Source organism: Pinus tabuliformis, chromosome 6 (assembly GCF_031772625.1).
Source record: "Pinus tabuliformis cultivar Carrire ecotype Pingquan chromosome 6, CPIR1, whole genome shotgun sequence".
Classification (NCBI taxonomy): Eukaryota; Viridiplantae; Streptophyta; class Pinopsida; order Pinales; family Pinaceae; genus Pinus; species Pinus tabuliformis.
In genome coordinates this window covers 1,965,200,774-1,965,205,757 of record NC_142292.1, presented here as the reverse complement: position 1 = coordinate 1,965,205,757, position 4,984 = coordinate 1,965,200,774, and the positions used below count along the sequence as shown (strand labels likewise).

General features: G+C 40.7%; 1 non-coding gene across 1 annotated transcript; it reads right to left on the bottom strand.

Annotated features, from left to right (window-relative positions):
* Positions 1-1,646: 1,646 nt before the first annotated feature.
* LOC149267047 (U2 spliceosomal RNA) lies at positions 1,647-1,843 on the bottom strand. The gene has a single exon (XR_016261314.1). It is a non-coding gene; the product is annotated as a U2 spliceosomal RNA (small nuclear RNA).
* Between the last annotated feature and the right edge of the window lie 3,141 nt (positions 1,844-4,984).

The window sequence follows — 4,984 nt, the reverse complement described above, 5'->3', positions numbered from 1 at the left end:
TCTGTGTTCCCACCGAGTTTGGATGATGTTCAAAGTGCCATTTGCCTTTGCCCAAAATGACTTCAGCAATCCTATATTTGTGGAGAAAATGCAGAAACAGGGTAACCATAATTCCTAGTTTTAAAAGGAGCCATTGACAGCTATTTGGAACAGTGAATGCGAGTTGTGAGTGCAACCGAGACCGAGACCAATGGGCAACTTGTGAGGAGGAGGACTTGGTCATGTTGCAGTTTTAATTGTTGGTTGTGGTTTCGAGTTTTAATTGTTGTAACAGCAACAACCCTCGGAGGTTGCAAGCAATGTAATTTCCATTACCAGGATAACTAATAAAAAGGAAAACCTGCTGTGTCTGTTTCTTTAGATTGTTGAGTGCATGCTTGAGTTTGTGTCTGAACTTCCCAAGATGAGCTTCAAAATATGACATTATTATTCTGCAGATATGGCGCACTGTCGTCTGCCTTACGGACAAAATGAGTTCAACAATCCTGTATTCTTGAGCGCGCACCCTGAGAATCCCCCTATTTTGCCTTTTCGCAACAACAAGAATTTCACTCTGTAAAGCCCAACATCATCTCACTAACAATGAAAAAGCACGCGCCAAGCACTCTCCCTGCCAATCCCCCTATTCTGTCTTTTCGCAACAACAAGAATTCCACACTCTGTACAGCCCAACAGCATCTCACTGACAGTGAAAAAAAAATCATTGAATGCCCTAAATACGTTGAAATTTCTGATAGAAATCAATCAAATTCACGCTGGAAACGTCGAAATTGCTGATAGGAATCAAAATCAAATTCACACTGGAAACGTCGAAATTGCTGATAGGAATCAAAATAAAATTCACACTCGAAATTGCTGATAGGAATCAAAATCAAATTCGCACTCGAAATTGCGGATAGGAATCAAAAATCAAATTCGCACTTGAAATTGCGGATAGGAATCAAAATCAAATTCGCACTTGAAATTGCTGGCTGATAGAAATCAATCAAATTCGCACTGGAACGTTGAAATTGCTGGCTGATAGGAATCAATCAAATTCACACTTGAACGTTGAAATTGCTGGCTGATAGGAATCAATCAAACTCACACTGGAACACGTTGAAATTGCTGGCTGATAGAAATCAATCAAATTCACATTGGAACGTTGAAATTGCTGGCTGATAGAAATCAATCCAATTCACATTGGAACGTTGAAATTGCTGGCTGATAGAAATCAATCTAATTCACACTGGAATACCATAAAATTCACTTCACGGCGTACATACATATATCTGGATTAAGAGACATCTACATACATATATGTCTGGATTAAGAGAAAAGGATCACTGTGCGTGACAGACGTGCCATAGACAATTGATAATCGAAAGCAAGGAGGAGGATATAAATTCCTTGCACAGAAAGAAAGTGAGGCGAGGAGTTGGATTTAAATTCAGCGCAGAAAGGAGAACTGGAAGCAAGCAACGAGAGGCGAGGAGTTGATTTAAGTTCAGCGTAGAAAGGAACAGGAAGCAAGCAACGGATTTAAACGGGGGACTGAACAACAAACCCTCCAGAAAACCAAACGCTCAGAGCACCACCATAACTTCTCTTCAACCGATTAAACAAACAAACAATTCGATTAATTAATAATATTTGTGTTGGTGTCGTTGGGGTGCGCCAGTCTGGTGCTGTAGTGGAACGCACAAGCGACGCCCGAGAGCCCCAATAGCAAGCTATTGTGAGTGGGCCCTCCCCCTAAAAAAATACATTTAATATCATGTGGTTCTACGAACCACGTATCAGATATTAAACTAATAAGAACAGATACTACACTTGATCTTAGCCAAAAGGCCGAGAAAGGTATGCTTTATCCCTTCTCTCTCCCTCCCTTTTCTACTACGCCCCCTCTCCTCTCGATTACACCTCCTTGCATGTGGTATATATATATATATATATATATATATATATATATATATATACCTCACTTATATTCCCCCTCCCATAATACTTCTAATTTAAATAAATAAAACATGCCATGTACCATCAAATTTATAAGTTAATGTTTTTTATATTCTTACCATTGGATTGGTTTTTATAGGTTAATGTTTTTAATATTCTTACCATCTCCACTCTTTTCGCCTCATTGATCTCCGGGTGCTTAAATATCCTCTTTGATTCACTTTTGAAACACGCAATGCACTTGGAAGAATGAAAAAAATTTCATCCAACACTATGCTCAAATAACCCATTAATGCCATCCACATTAGAATCTCGAATGTGCCATGTGAGGCCCATGCTACTCTTCCCAGGGTGCAAATAATGGAGTACATGGAATTTTAATTATTTTTGTGTTTTATTTTTTTCCCGGATATTAGAGACAAATGCAAATCTTGATGCAATGTGGGAGGAGAGTTCTACATTACCAACCTTAGATCCGAAACAAGACCTAATGCGGGAGTGCTTTCCTCTTCTTTTTTCTTTTTCCCACCACCGCCACAGTAAGCAAAAACGATTCTCGATTAAGATGTGTCAAGCCTTGCCTGCTCAAATGGGGAAAGAAATTCGCATTCACACATCCACATTTATTACCACTGATGTGATCCATTCCACTATTTGGACCTTCTCGACCATTGTAGCAACTCTGGGCAGCTCAGGGCTAATTTGAGCTTTCCACGTCTTGCGTCGTTTGCGGGCATCAAACATCATTTTCGGCCCCGAAAAGTCCTATTTAAAATACACACCATTTTATTCGTTCCTCGTCTCATTGTGAGCTCTTTTACGACCTTTGGACCCGAGTCTCGTTTCATGCACAATAGTTATGGCCCCGACAAGTTGGCCATCGATTTTCCACCTTAGCCCATGTGACTCTTGACCTTCCATGCTTCATCTGCTCCCCTTCTTGTCTTCATTTATGGCTCAGTTCTTTGTAAGCACGATGAACGCATTCTCGCCTTTTGGGGAGGGTGTCGCGCATGAGAGTAGCTAAGCATCTCTCCTTAGAGATCGTCACCGCCATGCAATCGCCCATTTGATAATAATACTTTCATTCTCCCACGAATGTGTGTCAGTTGTGCTTCATTCTATTTCCTTGCTTCTACCATCCAGGTTATTTAATTGTTCATACACAGATTAATTTCCATCAATTAGTGTGTGTCCACGGATATCCACCTCCATCTGAACCAACGGCGTCGGAGACATGTGCTGCTCAATGCATGCCCCTCTAACAAGATTAGGGTAGAAGTAGCTTGGTCAATCGATGTTGCTTGCCCATATAACATCCTATGGTAAAAGAAAACAGAGCAACATATCCCATCGCGTTGTTACTCCAAGGCATCGTGAACAATCAAGGAATCTAGACGTTGAATTAGTGAGCTAGGATATTGCAACAACTCTCCACCATCATGGGTTCCTCTTCTTCATCGAGCCTTCCCATCAACAGAGATACGCATTTCCAGATGTAAACTAATATGGACATCCCTCTATTTGAAGGAAGGAGATGCATATGCCTTAAAGCAGTCATTGAATTACCTATAGTCGCTAATAGCTTCTCGGGTGAGGAGAAAATTAGAACCATGCCCCCTGTGTCCAACGGACACCCATCGTCAACGAGCACTGTAGACGAAGAAGTGTGAATAAGGCACATACATTGCATGGGGTGATTTTGAGGGTGCCCTCAAGGAGGAATATTACCACGTGGGGAACTGCAAGGACCAATACCCCAGATGGCTACAACGCCACCAACGTCAAGATAAGGCTATATAGGACTATACCAACAACTTCTATAGCTCGCCTACAAAACCACAAAACAAACTAGTGTGGAGTTCTCAAGTGCAGTGGAGGCTTGCAAAAGTATATGCGTATTATCATGTAGTCGTTGGACATCTCAATGTGCTTGGGAGCGACCTATAGACATGTGGTTAAAATTAAGGAGAAGTTTGAGACAAAGGTAAAACAAGGTTTTGCCTTGAAACAAATCACGAGCACCTATGACTTGGAATCAACAACTCGATCGCTCGTATTCCTTTCACGTAGTGTACTTTCCCACTTTCAGCGCATGACAGTCTTGAACATTGCAAAAACATCCATGATCCTTGACTTGGCACAACCAAATCCCCGCGGACTCAAGAAAAAGGCTCCAGAGGGGAAGAGGTAACCCTTGGGCTGTGAGAGCACGAGCTCCGTTCAAAGTTATCCATCACATAGAAATCTCAAAGGACCACTTTCAATCTGAAGATGAAGATTCCCATAATACGCCTTTGGAGATGAAATATAAGCGCCGCTCATTAACGTGGACAAGATCAAATTGACCTTCAAGGTGCAACATATTTACAGTGGTACAACATATTGATAACATAAAAACAATGACTATGGTTATTCAAAGTCTCCCCTCAAAGGATTTGTATCAAGCACAAACAGTGAGCGTCCCCTCGGTAACACAAACACAACATCATCATCCAACTATTCATTACAAGAAGACAAGGAAAACAATATTCCCCTTATTGTGAAAGCTCAAAAGGTGATGAGTTTACGGTCACTGTAAAGGCATTAGAATAAACATTGTCCTCCTCGTAAAAGCTTTAAAATGGAAGATTTTTTTGGTATTGTAAAGGCGTTTTTGAAACAGATTCTCTTGCTTGGACTCGAACATGGGTCTCTTTAATTAGACTTGAGTATCCAAATCAATTTAAATACAACGACGCACATTTAGATATAAATGGAAGTAATTTAAAAGACATTTAAATTTAAAACTTTAAAAATTCATAGATGTTGTAGTTTGTTTGCATCAATAATTAATCAGCGAGTCGCTAGAATTTGTCCAAGGCAACGCAACCCAGATTCCCAGTGGATGTTTGTCATTGAAGACCAACAAGTGTATATCTGCAACTTCTGGAAGCATCCTATTCGGCCATGCTAGGTGCGATGATGATTTGAAATATGACTACATGGCTGAGATAAAGATCCCACCAACAAACCGAAAGCAAAGCCGAACCTCATCGAGGAAACG